The 18,790-nt window shown below is 51.4% G+C and overlaps 1 protein-coding gene across 1 annotated transcript in view; it reads left to right on the forward strand.

Moving 5' to 3' along the window:
• RPH3AL (rabphilin 3A like (without C2 domains)) overlaps positions 1-18,790 on the forward strand; it is a 97,931-nt gene that overhangs the window by 17,806 nt on the left and 61,335 nt on the right.

Raw genomic sequence — 18,790 nt, forward strand, 5'->3', positions numbered from 1 at the left:
AGCTCTTCCACTAGCTGTATGACCTCAGAAAACTTATTTACTATGTCAAGCCTCACCTTCCTCATCTGTAAAATAGGGATAATGATAATATGTACCTTAGAGAGTTGTGAGGATTAGATATTATATGCAAAGCTCTTAAAACCTTGTTTGGCATAGAAGTATTCAGGATATGTTATTAGTTGTCATTAAATAAATACAATTTTCCTCAGGGCCAAACAGTTTGCTAAGATTATACTTCCTATGCTATTGGTCTGCTCTCTTGATCCCTGGCCACTCAAATGAGAATGATCCTTGCAGCAAGGCCAAGTGGATTTTCTCCTTTTCTTATACTCCACTGATTGTTCTAAATTATGCCACATATTAATATTGAGTCCAAGACTTCTTAAAATAACTTTTTGTTTTTCCTGGAGTTTCTAATTGCCTTTCTTTTCTCATTGACCAAAGAATAACGTGCCTTCCAGTCCTCAAGGTTATTTAGCATCTGAACTTTACTCTCTATTGTGTGAAGCCTCCTTTTTCTCTCCCTGCCAGAATCTCTTCTGGACTCTTATTCCTGCTCTAGCCTACAGTAGTTACTGCATAGCTGTCATCATGGGACTTCCCTTTACTGCCCTCCTAGGTTAGAAGCACTGTTCCCAAGACACCATGTCTTTTTCTTTGTTTGTTTTTCACTCTAGTTTTACTAGAACCCATTCTCAAGTAACTTCCATGTGCTAGTCATTATTTTAAGCCTGGAGTTATTTTGGTGAACAAGGCAGAGAAAGAACTTTCTCCCCTGAGGGAACCGAAAAAAAGTAATGTAATAGATAATAAGTAATAGTAAATAGTAAAGTAAATAAATAAAGTAAATAGTAAAGTAATAGATAAGAAGATTTCAGGAAGAAATAAATTCTGGAAAGAATTAACAGGGAATAGAAGACCGAGGGTGGGGTGGGGCGTTGAGAGGACTATAAATTATGGGAACGTCAAAGAAGTAAACGTGGAATTGGCAGCAGAGGCCATTGGCAGCCTTGACAAGGGCATTTTCAGTGATGTTCAAAGTCTGGATGAGAGAACCAAGGTGCAAAGAAGTTAATGTACCAAATGAATAGGTGGGAAAGCCAGGATTTCAGCTAAGGTCCCTTTTCCCCTGTTCTGTCGCATGTGGTGAACTGGGCTGAGGAATGTGGATTAACTGGTGAGGGGTCCCAAGAACAGTGGAGGTGTGGGAGGGGCCTGAGGGTCAGGGAGGGGGTGGGCACTTTGGTGCCGCTCCTCCGCAAGCCTCCATAGGCCTAGACTAGATAGATACCAACGAGGTACTGGGCACAGGGACTCAGGAATGTCTTGCTCCCAGCACCGGGGCAGGTGGGGTTCTAGTATGTGACTTCTGCCTGGGAGAATGAGGCCCAACAGCCTGTTTCCTCCTTCTGCCCCTCAACTCCATGACTACTATAAATGTCCGGGTTTGCGGGACCATGAAGAGCCTGTCAGAGCCTTGTCTCCTTTCCCTGGAAAAGTTTGGGGCCTCTGCCGCAGAGGCAGGCTGCTGCCCCTGGTTGCTGAAGGGTTAATCCCCGCTGCTCCTTGCAGAGCCGTTTCCTAGGCAACAGTGGGAGTCCCAGGGGAGAACCTCAGTGGATGTGGGGGTGGGGGAATGCTCTCCCAGATACTCTCACCACCCCCCACCCCATGGCTTTTCGGGAGGACATTTCCATTTGAAAATGTTCTTATTTCACAGCAGGCTGAAGACTTGGTCCTGGCTTGGATGGTGAGATAAGGAGCCCTCTGAGTTTCTGAGGGGGACTTGTTCTTGGGTGAGAGTGGAAGGAGAGCGTGCCCATTAGGACCACAGCTGAACGATGGGCATTTGCGGGGGTTATCTTCATCCATCCTTGAGAAGACTGTGTCATTCATTCAGTCATTCATTTACTCATTATGCAAATAGTAGAGGGTCTACTGAGTGCAGGCCCTGTTCTAGGTTCTGGCGATACCATGAACAAGATAAAGTCCTTGCTCTCGTGGAGACTGTTTTCTAGGGGTAGAAGAAGACAGACAATAAACAAATATAAAATAACGGTTAAGTAGACCTAGGGCTCTGTAGTGAATTAAAACAAGGTGCTCAAGTTGAGTCTCTGTGAGCTCAGACCTGACCACAAGCAGGAGCCAGCCCCGGGAAGATCCAGGTGGAGGAGCGTTGCAGGCAGAGGGACCAGCGGGCACCAAGGCCCTGAGGCAGAAATGAGCTGGGCATGTTCAAGGAACTAATGAAGGCTTCTGGGGCAGAGGGAGTGAGAGGTGGGCATAGCCAATCACACAGAGCTTTGTAAGTCAAGGTCAGGAGTTGAGATGTGATTCTAAGTTTCATGGGATGTCAGTGGAGCATTTTAAGCAGGGATGTAATGTGATCTGGTTTGTGTTTTTAAGAGGTGAGCCTAGCTGCTGTCTGGCAAGTGCGTGACAGGGGGACATAGAAGGAAAGCAGGAGGTGAGTTAGGTGGCGATGGCTGTCATTGGAAGATGATGAGGTTGGGGACAAGGCAACATCGGGACAAAGGCCATACGCTAAGGGAATCAATCTCTTCAATGTATTCTAAGCAAATAGGGAGGGCTTGGGGGGTGATTGAGGGTCTTAGGAAGGAAAGCGGGTCCTAGATTCCAAATGGGCCAGGGCTAGAGGTCACTTGGTCCTGCACGGTGAGGGGACGGAGGTCCTCCTGGGTTGCCAGTAAGTGCTGTTCCCATGCAGAGAGACCTGGGTTGTGCTCCAGCTTGGGCACAGTGCAGTGACCTTGTATGAGCCACTTAACCTCTCTGGGCCTCTGTTTCTTCATCTGTAAACGGGGGAATAGAACTACATCATTATTGGGTGGGTGTGAGGAGTAGATAGGCTAATGCAGGGAAGCCCTTAGTGTCAGGTCCATTGCAAACACTCAGTAAAGGATTCCTGTTATCATTATTATCACTATTATTATTAATTCACTTTGAGGTCCTAGCTGTTCAGACTGCCCAGGTGTTACAAAAATAGAACCAACCTCACATACATCTCAGAAGAGGTTTAGTGATATCCTATGGATCAGTCAGCTCAGGCTGCCATAACAAAAGACCACAGACTGGGTGGCTTCAACGACAGAAATTGATTTCTCATAGTTCTGGAGGCTGGGAAGTCCAAGATCAGTGTGCTGGCCAATCTGGTTTCTGACGAGGACATTCCTCCTAGCTTGCAGACGGTCACCTTCTCACTGTGTCCACACATGGTGGAGAGAGAGCTCTGGTCTCTCTCCTACTTCAGATAAGGACACTAGTCCGTTTGGATCAGGGCCCCTCCCTTATGACCTCATTTAACCTTAATTACCTACTAAAGACCCTGTATCCTAATACAGTCACATTGGGGATTAGGGCTTCAACACAAGAATTCTGATGGGACACAATTCAGCCGATAGCAACCTATGTTCTCCTTTTTACAATTCATGTTTTCCCTCCTTCCTTCTTCCTTCCTTCCTTCCTTCCTTCCTTCCTTCCTTCCTTCCTTCTTTCCATCATCCCTCCCTCCCTCCCTCCCTTTCTCTCCCTGTCTCTCTCTCTCTCTCTCTCTCTCTCTATCTCTCTCTCTCTCTCCCTCCCCTCCCCACCCCTCTCCCCGGGATCTTACTTCCCCCACCAGGGATTGAACCTGGGCCCCGGCAGTGAAACTGCTGAGTCCTAACCACTGGACTGCCATGGAATTCCCTACAATTCATGTTTTCTTGAACTGAAAGTTGGAGTTCCCACAGTTAGTCCCAAATTTTTTGTAATTTATATAAAAGCCTCTGGAAGCCTTTGTAGCTCTCCAGGACTGGATGTCTTAAGCAGGGAAACCAAACTTAATTTCTGTGCAAGTTCCTCAGGTGAACCTAACACTCAGTCACTTATTCAGCCTGTTCTGGGTTAATTCTGGGTTAGGGGACTCCAAAAGGAGAAGGGTCCAGAACGGCCACTTCCCTCTGGTCCTCATGGTCAAGGTGGGAAGACAGTACCCTCTAGAGTGATATTGACTATGGCTGGGACCAGGGTTTCCAGGACTGAGAACAATCAGGAGGGCTGCCTGGAGGAGCTGGCTCCTGAAAGTTGGTTAGGCTTCTGAGAGGCTGAAAGCAGAGCCCAGGGCATTCCAGGGATGGGAGAACAGCACAGCATAGGCATACAGCTGGAAATGGGCTGGGCAAGTGCTTGACTATGAGGATTCAGGCCCAGAAGACAGGGAGGACACCCTGGGCCACTCTGCCAGGTGGTGGTCGCTTAGGAGCCAAGTCTCTGGAGAATCAGGAGGGAGGCCCAGACTTAACCTCACAGCCCCCTGCAAAACTTTAGCCCTTGTACAGGGGCTCTCTGGTGTCTGGGAGGGATAGACAATGTTATCTATTCACTCTTTCAACAAATATGTGTTGTCATATAAATATGACAATATACTGGTGCAGGCATTGGAGATACACACAGATGCCTGCCCTCTAGGCAGTGGGTGTTAAATGATTATGGGTAATTAATTACAGTTGGGTTTGGGGTTACAGAGGCAGCCCTCGGGGGCTAAGAGAGATCTAACAAGGTAGTGACCAAATTGGGGGTATCAGGAGCCCTCCACTCTGGGCTCACCAATTTCCAGGGTGCCTCCCTATTTGTTTCTATCGCTCCTCTCCACCTCCCCACCTTTTGCAATGGCTATGGCACTGGCTCCCAGGAGGTGCGTGGGCAAGGGCAGGCTGCAGAGCAGGGGTGCTGGGGAGATCTCTGACATGGGAAGCATCCAGATCCATGTCTGGGGTCAGATCCTCAGGTGCTCCTGGCCACATGGCAGTGTCCCGAGCAAAAGCCCTGGCAGTGTTCGGTGGCCACAAGCTAATGAGCGTGCGGGTGGAACCCATGATGCTGGTCCTCGGAGCAGCATCCCCTCTAATTGGGCCTGCATGCCCAGGCTGCCTGCTCTCTTTATCAGAAGGCTGTGGTGGGAAGGGAGAGGGGCTGGCTGGTTAATTAGAGAGGCCTGGCACTCCTAATTGCATAGGATCTGAGTCTGCCAGCTTTCACTTTAATTGAAAGTCTGGCTTCACCAATAATAGGGAGGCTGGGAAGGGCTGCTGGAGAGCCCGCCCGAGCCCAGGATGGTACTGTCACTGTGCGGGGGAAGCAATCAGATTTTTCTCTGGTCTCAGCTAAAATGTGCTCCGCGTGTGGGAGCAGAGGAGCCTGCCCATGAAATGATGGTCTCGGTAATGTGTGCTGAGTCCTGGTGAAAAAGAGTGAGGCAGCCCCGCACTTTGCTCAGAGCCTTCAGGGGACATCCAGCTTGTGGGGCGGGGGTGGGGTGGGGTGGGCAGGCATCCCCCACCGAGGATGGAGGGCCAGTGGAGGAAAGGGGCCAGGCCAGACCCTGATCCCTGTCCCCAACCCTGCTCAAGGCTCTGAGGAGCGGTATCCTGCTGAGGTCATCCCAGACCCACAGCAGGCAGTAACCCTGAAGCCACTAATCCCATCACAGGGGCCGCACCCTCATGACCTCTCTTTGAACTCTAATCACCTCCCAAAGGCCCACCTCCAAACACCAGCACATGGAGGGTTAGGACTTCAACACACAAATTTTGAGGGGACACAAATACTTCATCCATAGCACCTACTGAATAGGAACTCTAACAAACGGAGGCAGTGTGTTTAACAAACAGCACTCCTGGGAATTGTGATCCTCCTTAGGCTGGAAGACCCCTGCTCTGGGAATTCCCTGGAGGTCTAGTGGTTAGGACTCCGTGCGCTCACTGCTGAGGGCCTGGGTTCAATCCCTGGTCAGGGAACTAAGATCCCACAAACTGCATGGCATAGGCCAAAAAAAACAACCCTGCTTTAAGGTCCCAGCACCAGGCCCGGCTCAGGGTGGTGGTGAAAGACCTCACGTGACCGCCTTCCCTCTGCTTGTCTTGCTCCCCTTGCCCTCCCCATGTTCTCCCCTGCACCACACCCCCAGACCCTCAGCTTAGAGTCTCCTGCATCCTCCCTCTCCTGCATCCTCTTTGTAAGAGCGAGCCATCCTCGCTTTTGCAAACAGTGAACATGGAGGCCACTGTCTCACCCTGTAATGTCCTTTGGAGTTCATAAAGCACTTTCACGAAAGTCATCCTTCTGGGTCCTTAGGGCAAAGCCATAAGGGAATCAGGGTCAGTGAGGCTATTCCACAGTCACAGATGGAGAACAGGGGCTCAGCTGAGGTGATGTGGGCTGCTCAGGTCACCTGGCCAGATAGTGGGGAGCTGGGTCCCCCAGGGTGAGTTGCTGTGCCATGTTGCCCCTCCATTGCTTCAGACCAAAGCATTCATTATCTCATGCTTCCCCTTCCTTGGAGAAGCAGGGATATCTTATTAAAGAACACAGGAGAAGAAACATCATACTCATAGTTATTGAAAATTATTCCCATAAAGTCTGGTATAAGACAAGTTCTATGTATCTTTATCACCACTTCTATCCAACGTGCTGGAGGCCTAGCCACTGCAATCAGGCAAGAAAAAGAAATGTGTAGCATAAGGATTGGAGAATAGCTGACTGTCATTATCATGAAAACATGATTATATAACTAGAAAACCTTAAAAACTCTGAATACAAATGGTTAGTATTAGTTGGTGAATTTAGCAAGATGGTTGTATACAAGTTTAATATACATACAAAAAAATCCGGACCGGCGTACCTCAGAGGTACTGGGGGTTTTGTTCCACACCACTGCAGTAAAGCAAATATTGCAATACAGTGACAAATGTTTTGGTTTCCCAGTTCATATAAAAGTTATATTTACACTTTAGAGTCTTCCTTTCATGTACAGTTTCTGTGCAGTATGCGATGCTGTTTGATAGTATTTTACCTGTAATAGAACTTCTTTTAAAATTGGAGTCAGTCCTTTCAAACCCTGCCACTGCTTTATCAACTAAGTTTATGTGATAGTCTAAATCCCTTGTTGTCATTTCAACAATCTACTCCCTTCCCCGGGAGTAGATTTCATCTCAAGAAACCACTTTCTTTGCTCATCTATAAGAAACAACTCCTTATCTGTACAAGTTTTATCATGAGACTGCAGCAATTCAGCCACATCCTCAGGCTCCACTTCTAATTGTAGTTCTCTTGTTATTTCCACCACATCTACTTCCTCCACAGAAGTCTTGAACCTCCCAAAGTCATCCGTGAGGATTGGAATCAACTTCTTCCAAATTCCTGATAATGTTGATATTTTGACCTCTTCCCATGAATCATGAATGTTCTAGTGGCATCTGGAATGGTGACTACTTTCCAGAAGGTTTTCAATTGACTTTGCCCAGATCCATCAGAGGAATCACTGTCAATGACAGCTATAGCCCTATGAAATGTATTTCTTAAATAATAAGACTTGAAAGTCAAAATTACTCCCTGATCCATGGGCTGCAGAATGGATGTTGTGTTAGCAGGCATGAAAACAGCATTAATCTCATCGTACATCTCCATCAGAGCCCTTGGGTGACCAGATGCATTGTCAATGAGCAGTCGTATTTTGAACAGAATCTTTTTTTCTCAGAAGAAGGTCTCCACAGTGGGCTTAAAATAGTCAGTAAACCATGTTGTACACAGATGTGCTGTCATCAGGCTTTGTTGTTCCGTTTATAGAGCTCAGGTAGAGTAGATTTAGCATAATTCTTAAGGGCTCGAGGATTTCAGAATGGTAAATGAGCGTTGTCTTTAACTGAAATCTTCATTAGCCCCTAATAAGAGAGTCAGCCCGCCCTTTGAAGCTCTGAAGCCAGGCATTGACTTCCTCTCTCTGGCTATGGCATCTCCTTCCAGTAGAGGGCTGTTTCATCTATGTTGAAAATCGGCTGTTGAGTGTCGCCACCTTCATGAATGCTCTTGGCTTGATCGCCTGGAGAACTTGCTGCAGCTTCGGCATCAGCACTGGCTGCTTCCCCTCGCTCTTTTCTGTTACGGAGACGGCTTCTTTCCTTAAACCTCGCGAACCAACCTCAACTAGCTTCAGACTTCTGCAGCTTCCTCACCTCTCTCAGCCTTCATAGAACTGAAGAGAGTTAGGGCCTTGCTCTGGATTAAGCCCTTCCTTAAGGGCATGTTGTGGCTGGTCTAATCTATCCAGACCACTCAAACTTTTTCCATATTCATAGTAAGGCTGTTTCACTTTCTTGTCATTCATGGGTTCACTGGAATAGCACTTTTTATTTCCTTCAAGAACTTTTGCTTTTTATTCGCAACTTGGCTAACTGTTTGGTGCAGGAGACCTAGCTTTAGTCTGGCTTGGCTTTCTTTTTTTTTTAATATTTATTTGGTTGCACTGGGTCTTAGTTGCGGCAGGCGGGCTCCTTAGTTGCGGAGCACCAACTCCTTAGTTGCAGCACGTGGGCTCCTTAGTTGTGGCTCACAGTCTCCTTAGTTGTGGCTCGCAGGCTCCTTAGCTGCAGCTTGCCAGCTCCTTAGTTGCAGCACATGGGCTCCTTAGTTGTGGCATGCAAACTCTTAGTTGCGGCATGCATCCGTGCCCAGGGATCGAAGCCCGGCCCCCCGCATTGGGAGTGCGGAGTCCTACCCACTGTGCCACCAGGGAAGTCCCCTGGCTTGGCTTTCGACATGGCTTCCTCACCAAGCTTAACCATTTCTAGCTTTTGATTTAAAGAGAGAGACAGGTGACTCTTCCTTTCAGCTGAACACCTAGAGGCCATTGGAGGGTTAGTAAATGGCCTAATTTCAATATTGTTGTGTCTCAGGGAATAGGGTAACATCAGAGATCACCGTAACAAATATAATAATAATGAAACAATTTGAAATATTGTGAGAATCACCAAAAGGTAATGCAGAGACACAAAGTGAGCAAATGCTGTCGGGAAAACGGCGCCGACAGACTTGCTCAACGTAGGCTTGCCACAAACCTTCAATTTGTAAAAAATGCGATATCTGCGAAGCGTAGTAAAGCAGAGCGCGATAAAATGAGGTGTGCCTGTATTTCTATACACCTGCTGCAAAAATGAGCGAAAATAAGAATTCCGGTGTATGGCAGAGGAGACACGGATGTGCGGTGGGAAAAGAATGGTCTTTTGGGTAAATGACGCATGGTCACTTGGATACTGATATGGAAAATATGGATCTTGACTTTTACCTCCCACTAGGCACAAAAGTCAATTCCAGCTTGATTTCACATGTAAATGTGAAAGGTAAAATAATATTTGGGAGGATAAATACATAAGCAAGCAAATAACAAAGAAAGAACACACTTTGAGGCGAAGCAGTGGCAGATTTGAGGACCCCAGGTGCACCCACATGGCCTTGTCCAAAGCCCACCCTCCCCCTGTATTCCCTTGATACCAGCAGTGGCCGGCTAGCTGCCCTCACCACCACTGGGGAGAACCAGCTTTTCTACCTACTTTCCTAAGACCTTCAGAAGCAGCCCGAGTGTTCTCAGGATGTTCCCAATGCAAAAGCTAAGCACCTGAGGCTGGGTTGAGCCCACCTCAAGGGGCCCAGGCCTGTGTGGGCAGGAGGATGGAGCAGCCCTCTTGGGGGACTTTCACCTCCTTGGGAGCTGACTCAGCTCCGTAGGCCCATCCTTGAAAATGAAACTGAAGGTCTTATCTCTCTGCAGAATTTTTTGATTCATTCATTCTTTAAGGTTTTATTGGGTGCTGACTATATGCCAGGCCCTGCAGGTACCGTGATGAGCAAGGTAGGCCTTGTCCTTGTACCCACCTCTTGTCACAACGAGACCCCTTACTTCTCTCTTCTCGGTACTGTGCCAGACTCTGTTCTAAGGGCTTTTCACTTGTTAACTCATTCCTGTCAACCCGGTGGGCTCAGCACCTTTATCATCCCCCCTTTACAGATGGGGAAACTGAGGCTCAGAATGGTTAAGTACTTTTCCCGAGATCACTCAACCAGTCAGTTGTGGAGCCGGGATTTGATCCCAGGCAGTCTGGTTCCGAGCATCCTTGCCATTACCGCTATACCACATCACCCCCGTGGAGTTTATGAGCTAGAAAGGCGAGATGGACAAGAACAAGTAAATACAACAATTCCAGAAAGTGGGAGGCAGAAACCTAAAAAGTGAAGGTGGGGGGCACTCGAACGGCCAGTGGGGAGGGCGTGGGAAGGCAGCTATTTTATTTTGGATGTGCAGCATGGGCCTCTACGAAGAGGTGACGTCTGAGCTGGGACTGTGATGAGGAAGCGCAAGATCTGGCAGAAAGTATCCCAGGCAGGGGGAGCGGCGTGGATGGGGCACTGGGTGGAAAAGAGGACCAGAACGGAGGCCAGGGAGGCAAGGGAAGGGGGAGGCCCCACCGATGACCCTAAACATCTCCGTAGCCTGGCCCTTGCTGGGTCTGTGTGGTGGCAGCTGCCCCACCCTGCTCCTTGGATTAACTTGGGTTCCCCCAAATCAGAGGCAAGTTAAAAAGTTATTTACTTTTTAATTTGTGGTAAAATGTACAAACATAAAATATACCATTTAAATCATTTTTATGTGTATAGTTCAGGGGCGTTAAGTACCTTCACATCGTTGTGTGGCCATCACCACCATCATCTCCAGAGCTTTCTCTTCTTGCAGAACTGAAGTTCTATACCCATTAAATGGTAATTCGCCATCCCCACCCACCCCAGGCCCTGGCACCCCACTTCTTTCTGGCCCTATGTGTCTGACTACTCTGGGTGCCTCATATAAGCATTCATGCAGTGTCTGCTTCTTGTGAACTGGCTTCTGTCACTTTGCGTAATATCTTCAAGGTCCATCCATGTGGTAGCACGTGTGAGAACGTCCTTCCTTTTTAAGGCTAAATAATAATATTGTGTATGTACACGTGATCCACTCATCTGGCAATGGACACTTGGTTTGCTTCCACGTTTTAGCTCTCGTGAATCGTGCTCCTGTGAATATGGGTGTGCAGACATCTCTTTGAGACTCTGCTTTCAGTTCTTGTGGGTGTATACGCAGAAGTGGAAGCGCTGGATCATGGGGGAATTCTGTTTAATTTTTGGAGGACCCGTCCTATGGTTTTCCCCGGCGGGTGCGCCATTTTACGATCGCACCAACAGTGAACGAGGGTTGGGAGGGGGCGGTTTTCTGCAGGGCCTCCCTCGCGAATGGGAGGCGCAGTGAAAGTCATCCCTGGCTCCCTGTCCCCTGCTCCCTTTCCAGACCCAGCGCTCAGCATCTCTGTCGCTCAGGTGCGGCCGCCAAAACAGCAAGCTTCTTGAGCAACAGCTGTTTCATCTGAGCTGCCTCCACACTGGCCCTGCAATGTCCTTTTTCCTCCTCGACCTAATTCAGATGTTAGGAGATGTGTGCTTGTGCCTCATTACGAAGATGGATTTTTCATTCAGCTACTGATGTTTCCTAAATTCCCGGAAAAAGTCACTTAATTCGTCTGCCCTGAGGGCCCTCTCTGACTGCCTGGCAGGAATTGACTTGGCTGCCGCTGCCGGGATGGGAGGATTGGACCAGACCCCACACAGCATCTTGGAACGTCTGCCTCGGTCAGGAGTCTGACGACCAGAACGTCTCCGTCAAGGCCCCCTTCTTTCTTGCTGCCCTGGTGCCTGCACCGTGGCTTTTCCTCCCCCAGAGTAGCTTCTTTCTTTCCACTTTGTGTAGCTCAGAGCCCTTCTCATAGCCCGGTCTGACACTGACCTCCAGCTCAGGGTCATCAGGACAAATGCAGCGGAGGAGCTGCTGAGAGCCAGGCTGGGCTCCCGGTGGCAAGGCCCCGAGTGTCCTGGAGAGAGACCAGCGCCATGGTCATTGGCCATCTGGAGACCCTGCCCACTTAGCTCACCTTCCAGCCAAGCCCTGCCCTCTAGGAACTCACCTGGTGACAGATAATGCAGCTCGGTGTGACAAGTGCTGTAGATGCAGAAGGCACGGAGTGAGCCCAGGGTGGAGGGGCGGGGGCGGCTGGCCCCTGAGAGGCACGGGAGGCTGCAGCGTGGAGCTCACTTTGAGCTGAGCCTGGAAGGGTGGATACCCAGGGGGCAGGGGTGGTGCATTTCAGGAGGAAGTGCAGGGACCGGTGGGCGTTCGGCGGAGCTGATGGATGTCGGGGAGGGAGGGAGAAGGAGGGGGTGATGGCGAGAGGCAGGCCGAGGGAGGGAGAGAATGAAGCGAGGATCTGGCGGGAGAGCCATCAAAGGGTGCTAAGCAAGTAATGGCTGTCAGGTGCGTCTCTGGGGGGTTTAAGTCCAGAGGTGGATTTGGAGGAGGGAACGTGTAGCGGGTTGGAGAGAGCCTGTCGGATGCTGGATTATCCAATTAGCAATAATGAAGGCCTGAATTCAGGCAAGAACAACCAGGATGGGGACTTCAAAGACGGTGAAGAGTTAGAAATAACAAAAGCTGCCAGTGATGGAGAGCTCACTCCGGGGCCAGGCCCCTGCTGAGTTATCAGCCACCCTTCCCTCCCCTGTAACTCCTTCTTTTCCCTTCCCTCCCCTGTAACTCCTTCTTTTCCGGGCTGCTCACACACCCTTCAGGGGCCGGACTGGGCTGGGGACACTGGGCCTGGGCCCACCTTCTCTTGCTCCAGACGCCCTTCATCCTGCCCCTGTTAGGCCTGGCCTCTTCCCTCGTCTGCATCTCTCCCAGGGCCGCAGACCTCTGCACTTCGACTTCTGCTGCCTGCCTTTGCTCAGCGCTCTCCCCCGATACACACATCCTACCCGTGTCTGAAGTCCAGTTGAGGGCGCGGGTCCCTGTGTATGTCAGAGGATGGGCATAGCTGGTGGGGTGGGATAGGGGCGGGGCCAGTGTTGCCTAAACTCATACTGACTGCTATACCTGCACCTGTGCTGAGTGGACCGGGCGTCTTGGGCTGTCCAGCAGTTTCCTCCTGTGAAGCTCAGGTCAGCCCAGTCCCTGCAGGATCACCACCCCAGAGCCTGCTCCCCAGAGGCCTGCACAGATCAGTGAGCTAAAGCTCATTTCTCTGCATCTCCGGAATACAGCTCGCTTTGTTGTTATTTTAAAGCCATGGCAGGTTTGCTTCCCACTTGGCTTTGGCTCAGGCTGTGATTGTGTCTGTGCCCTCTCAGCAGGCGGAAGCCAGGGTGGGGGTCGGCATGTGCTTCTTAAAGCCGCCTCTGCCCCTGATGTTCCTGTGATGCCATAAGTCCCTCAGAGCCCCCTGGAGGTCAGTAGGCAAAAGGCGGTGATTATACCCATTTTCCAGATGGAGAAACTGAGGCTCAGAGGGATAACATGCTCCTGGTGGCACAGCCAGGGCCTTGCAGTTCTTCCTACCTCTTGGTTCAGAACTTTGCCCACATGCCCTCTGGGAAGTGAAGAGAGCTGAAGACACGCAGGAGACCCCCCAAAGGAAGGTGTTGTCTGGTGCCAGCTTGTCCATGGAGTGCAAAGGCCATTGGCTAAGTGCCTGCAACACTGGGGAAGGGATGGTGAGCCCAACACTAGGGCTCACCATCCATAGTCGGGTGTGGTACCCTGAGCACCCCTGAGGCAGGACCCTGCCCCCCAGAGTTTGTCACACCCCTAAGGTGGCTGAGCAGCAGCTGAATACACATGGGGTGTCTGTAGTTGTTGAGTCATGGACTGGTCAGTGTGAGGCCAGCCCCTCACTGAGTGGGCAGAGTGTCTGTAGGCTCAGGCTTGGGTTGGGTTTGGGGACACCAGCCGGGCTTCCCCACTGACATCCATCCGTCTGGCACCCCCTTGGGCCCCTCGCTACCCCCCTCAGTGGCTCTTCTCCCGGAGTCTGGTCAGTGTAGCGAGCCCGCCGGCAGCAGGAAGCCGTGTTGGCAAATCTGTTTAGCGGCTGTTACCAGGAACAGTAATTTTGTGCAGCCTCTTGTCCTCTGTTGCGGTAAATAACAGATAATGACATTTCCAGTCCGAGCTGTGGCCAGCGCCGCCCACGTGGCCCTCACCTCAACAGCTGCGCCCCGCAAGCTGCCACCCTTCGCAGGCCCTGCGATTCTTCATCGCTCTCAAATTGCCCCTGTTTTTCCTGCTGCGTTGCTTCCCACACAGCTGTTTGCTGTACACTGACCTTAACTGGAGGTGGGTTTAGCCTGTCCTTCTGTTTCCCCATGGGGAAACCAGGATGCCGCTCTTGTGGATAGAGGGAGCAGAGGGGAGCATGGGAGCCGGCTCCTCACCTGGGCACCCTTTAGCCCGGGCCTCCAAACCAGGAAAGAGCCGGGCCTTTCTCAGAGGGGACTTTTTGTGTGTGTGCACGGTACACGGGCCTCTCACTGTTGTGGCCTCTCCCGCTGCGGAGCACAGGCTCCGGACGTGCAGGCTCAGCGGCCATGGCTCACGGGCCCAGCCGCTCCACGGCATGTGGGATCTTCCCGGACCAGGGCACGAACCCGCGTCCCCTGCATCGGCAGGCAGACTCTCAACCACTGCGCCACCAGGGAAGCCCTCAGAGGGGACTTTTGAGCTCTCTCCTTCCAAACCCTTTCCTCACCCTTGTCATCCTGCTTTCCATAGGAGGGATGACTCTCCCAGGTTACAGATGCAGAAACTGAGGCTGAGAGGGGTTCTGATCTGCCAAGCCTTCCAGAGACCCCTCTGCCCAAGAACCACATCTGCCTTGCTGAGTTTCCAGGCGCAGACAGGAGTGTAGTCTGGGCCCCCCAGGGAGTGAGGCCCGAGCACCTGGCTGCCACTGCGGGGCCTCCCCACCCGGCTCCTGACTGCCTGCAGTGGAGTATCATCCACTTTCTAGCTCATTCTCTGCTTCTCTGCTTCTTCGTCTTGCTCAAGTGGGGCTTTTTCCCTCCGGCTGAAGTCTTCAGTGGCAGTCTACTGCCACTCTGTTCTACTGCCTAGAATAGAGTCTAACCGCCGCCACTTGGTATCCAGGGCCCTCAGTCCATTCGTGGCCTGAGCACAAGCTGCTGACCGTAGCAGCCTAAACTGCATACCGAGCTGGGGGTTCCGAGGCCTGTGGGTCAGACCTGACTCTCCCTGGCCCAGACCTGTCGCCGCGCTCCCCGGAGCTCTGTGCCTGCACATCACCAGGGCCCTCAGCCGATCGTTAGTGCTGTTGCTCCTGGGATGCTAAGAAGCCCTAGGGTGTTCGTCAAGTCCGCTGTATTTTTCAAATTAAAAAAGAATCAGTTCCAGTGACAGGTACTTACTGGCTTCGAGGACGTTTACTGTGTCCAAGCACTGGAGTGGGCACAGAGAAGGGAGAGGGTATTTTCACATAAACTGACCTTTTGAGAGTTAGGATAACCCCGGAAAGTCAGAAAAGACGGTGCTGACCCTGGGACAGGGGAGGCTGCCGAGGAGCTGAATGTCCACACTGGGCTGGTGGGGAGAATCTGCGCTAACTTGGCTTCCTGTGGACCCTGGATTGGCCTTCGCTAGTCTCCCCAAGCCCTCCCCACTCCCCACCCTGATCTCTTTGGCCCAGCAGCTTGACTTTGTCGTCTGGCCGAACTGTCTGCATCCAGCCCCGCTCCTCTGGCTCTGCGCTGGGGCCCCTCTGCTCCCCCAGGTCCTGGCCCCCCCCCCCCGGACCCAAATGCTCATATCTCCTTCAGCCTAAACAAGCCTTTATTGAGCACCTACAGTGTGCCAAGCACCAGTCCAGGTTCCAGAGTGACCTCAGGGTCAGGCCAAGCCTCGGCCCCTCCTGAAGCACCTGTCCTAAGGGTGGTGAAACTGACAGTAGATGCGCTCAGACCAATATCGAAAGTTCACCCATCCACACGGCCTCTCACTTGCCTTGCGTTCCCAAGCTTCAGGCAGTGCCGTGTGCTGGCCCTCCCTCGTCTCTGTCCCCTGCCTTCCTCCCAAGCTCTGGACCTGGGTGTCACCTGCGGCGGGACAACTCTTCCAAGGAGTCCACTCGCACTGCAAGTATCCATGTGTCCAAAGCCGAATATTTTGCCGGCCGCTCGTCCCCACTCTGTTAACATGACCACCGTCCATCCTGTTGGCCAGCTGGCAGCCTCTAGAATGAACCAGAGTCCTTCCTTTTCCTCACCTTCCATACCCAGCTAGGATTGGAATTCCATAGGCATCTGGGAATCTTCTGGAAAAAGAGCATCTGCTGAGAATACAGAGGACAAATTGACCAGGAGTGACTGAATCTGTATTTTCAACAAAGGTGCTTTTTCTGAAACTCAGATCTGACCGTGCCCCTCCCCTCCTTAAAAACCACCATCGGCCCCCAGATGTCTGCAGAATCCCAACCCCACAGTCCATGATGCTTGTCAGTCAGCCCCTCCCTTCCTTCCTGGCCAACTACATGCCAGACGCCTGCTAAACTTGGGGATTTAAACAAGAACAACAATGTCCTTTTTCTAGAGGGAGCATAGTCACAGGATAGACAATTTCAATATGATGCAATTAACACTCCTCTAGAGATGTTGACCCATATTGGGAGCGTGCAGAGGGAGTAACTAGTGCTTCCCCTGGGGGGAAATCAAGGAAGGAGTCACAGAGGAGGAGACATTTGAGTTGTTCCTGAAGGATGTGTAGGAGTTCGCTGGTCATGAGGCAAAGCCCGGGTGAAAGCATAGAGGCAGGGAAGTACCTAGAGTGTTGGGAACAGGCAGTGAGGCGTTTGGGGCTGGCATGGTGGGCTTGGTGAGGCTGGCGAGTTAGGCGGGGGCCGAGGAGGAAGGCTCTCACATATGTGTGCATCCATCTTCTTGTTTCTGTGCCCTCAGCCTGTGAGCCTCGCTGTGTTCTCCACCTAGTCCAGGGCCTGGTAGCAGCAGGGCCTTAGGAAGTGTTTGCTGAATGCTCTTTGGTCATTGGCCCAACCTGCAGCTAAAGTTGCTGCCCACCGAATTCTAGGGGGAGGGATGGTGAAGGTCCACCGGAGACCCCCACCTGGCCTTCCCATGGAGATTTCAAGCGTTCCCAAAGCAGGGCTGCGACTTCAGTATCTTTGGGGATCCGTCCCACAGGCTGGTCGCACAGCCTAGAGCCATAGAATTTCGGAGCTAGGATCTGCTCAGCACACCTGGCCAGGGGCTCCTTGCCTGGCCCTCCCTCCAAGTTATGGCTTTGCAGCAGCCCCAGAGGAGCCAGGCTCACTTGTAGCCTTAGCTGGGAGGCTGCTGATAGGGGCAGGGTGTTTTTAGGATGCTGGTTGTGAGGACAGAAAACCAAAATGATCCAGCCTCTCCCTTGGCCATGCTCTTGTAACAGAGCCTGGGCCGGGTGGCTACCAGGTGGCAGGCACGCCTCTGGGTGAGAGATTATCTGTGGGAGGCCCCAGCCCAATGCTGAGGTTGGTTATGCAACCGTGGCCTGGCTGAGGGAGGCTGGAGCTGGCTGTGTCTGGGGCCTTTAATTCCCTGAGTTCATGTTCCCGGGATGGCCAGTGTCTGTCTCAGCCATGTGTCTTCAGACCACCACTGTCCACTGGAGAACCCCATCCACTTCCTCCCTCTCAGGACATCCCTTTCCTGGCCCCATCGGCATCCTTCTCAACTAGGGTGGGGGTCATAGCGGGCATGCGTGAGAGGCAAGATGGAGAGTGGGACCCCAGTCCGGCCCTCCACTTACTCTCCTTGGGTGGCCCCGGACAAGTTACCTGGGCTGTCTGCCCCAGTGCCGTCATCTGAGTGACTAATCTGTGTGAAGCGCTCCTGCTGTGCCCAGCAACTCAGTACGTGTTATATAAGCTCTTGCTTTTTATGATTACGAGCCTGGGTCCCCATCCTGGCTCTGCCACCTCCTGGTGACATGAACTTAGCCAAGCCACCCAGGATCTCCGAGGATGAGGATGCCTTCCTCATCCAAGGCATCCGGATCATGAAAACTCCCTCACAGGGCTGTTGTGAACATAAACGGGATTAAATGTGATAATGTGTGTTGAGCGCTGAGCTGGGCGCCAGGCACGGAGTAAGTGCTCAGTAAACGGTGACTGTTATCATTATTATGAGTTGTAACTCTAAGTAACCACCTGGCAGGGAGCAAGAGGATGTGAGCCCGCTCCCTCCACCACCTGGGCCGTCCTCTGCCCTGACTCCCTCCCGGCCAGAGTGGGGTGGGAGAGCTGCAGGCCACCGTGTGACGTGGTGGTCCCGGGAGACCGCTGGGCCAGGGATTTGGATGGAGCCACGTGGACCCGCGGCTGAGAGGCCAGAGGACTTGATGAGCTCAACCATGGCCCAGGCCCCGTCAGTTCCAGGAGCGAGGGGTTTCTTCCTTTAGGGCTGGAAGGAGCTAGTGAGGGTTCCGAAGGACCGGCAGGACCCAAGCGGGAGGAGCCGGCCATGATCAGAGCTTCAGGAAAGCTCAGTGTGGGTCAGGGAGCCCCCGCATGCACTGGACTCCATCTACCCCAGAGTCTTCCCTCTCGGCAGGTTGGCCCAGGGACGGGGGGCCCCAGGGTGCACTCCAGGCCTGGGAGACTTTAGGAGGGTTGTGCCTGAGAACCCCTTAGAGAACCATTCACGGATTACTTTTTTTTTAATTGAAGTATAGTTTATTCGCAGTGTTTCAGGTGTACAGCAAAGTGATTCAGCTATAGATATAGAGATATATTCTTTTTCGGATTCTTTTCCATTTAGGTTATTATAAGACATCAAATATAGTTCCCTGTGCTATACAGTAGGTCCTTGGGTTTTTTTGTAATTTTAATTTTATTTTAGAGTATAGTTGATTTACAGTGTTGTGTTAGTTTCAGGCGTACAGCAAAGTGATTCAGTTATATATACACGTATTGTATATGCATATAACATATATAGATATACTCTTTTTGAGATTCTTTTCCGTTATAGGTTATTACAAGATATTAAGTAGAGTTCTCTTTGCTATATAGTAGGTCCTTGTTGTTTATCTGTTTTA

The sequence above is a fragment of the Neophocaena asiaeorientalis genome, unplaced genomic scaffold (assembly GCF_003031525.2).
Source record: "Neophocaena asiaeorientalis asiaeorientalis breed wild unplaced genomic scaffold, Neophocaena_asiaeorientalis_V1.1 scaffold129, whole genome shotgun sequence".
NCBI classification, from domain to species: Eukaryota; Metazoa; Chordata; class Mammalia; order Artiodactyla; family Phocoenidae; genus Neophocaena; species Neophocaena asiaeorientalis.